Source organism: Dufourea novaeangliae, unplaced genomic scaffold (genome assembly GCF_001272555.1).
Source record: "Dufourea novaeangliae isolate 0120121106 unplaced genomic scaffold, ASM127255v1 scaffold277, whole genome shotgun sequence".
NCBI lineage: Eukaryota > Metazoa > Arthropoda > Insecta > Hymenoptera > Halictidae > Dufourea > Dufourea novaeangliae.
Window position 1 is genome coordinate 43856 of NW_015374159.1, and position 812 is coordinate 44667.

The following is an 812-nucleotide window of genomic DNA, read 5'->3' on the forward strand; positions in this document are numbered from 1 at the left end:
ACCTTATAAATAACTTAAATCTTAACTATGTAATACTATCTGCACTAAAATCCCTCGGCGGATGACTTCTTTCATGAGCCTAAACCTACAAAAAACTAAGTTCCCTCGTCGGTTGTCTTCGTTCTTCAGCTTAAAACTAATATTATCTTAATATTCTAATTAATACGAATTAATGCTATTAATACGAAATATCTTAAACTAAACGCAACGTAGTCGCTAATACTCAAACGAAAGAGATAGACGGAATGGAAAAAGTTCTATCGATCATTTCGTTTACGCACCTAATATTCTATATACCAAGCAGTTATTAAGTCTACGACGAACCACGTTAAACTACAGTATGAACAAGTCTCGCGATGCAAGTGTTGTCGCCAGAACCTGGTTTAAGAAAATAGGAAAGACGGGCGACACCTCGCTAACCCGGATCCATCTTTTACTGTCATGGAGCTTTGGGCTGGTCACCTGCGTACCAGACCCGAACCAAAGGAGTACACAAGCATGGTAGTGCAAGCGAGATTCTCTGTTTACGGAGCAGCCTCCCGACTACTCCGTACCCTTGCACGCACGAGTCTTTCTCCAAATCCTACTTACCAGGCAAAGACTAAACACGTCCGATATCTGGCTTCTCAATAGAAACCAGAGGGATCGGCAAACAGTCTTAGTGTACAGACCCAGTGCCTGTACTCCAAGTCTGTGTAGAGAATCAACGAGCAAAATGAATTAATAATAACTTGGTATGCACAATGGATGGTCACAATTTAAGTCTATTAATAGATAGACTAAAATTAATAATAAACGATGTGATGATGAAT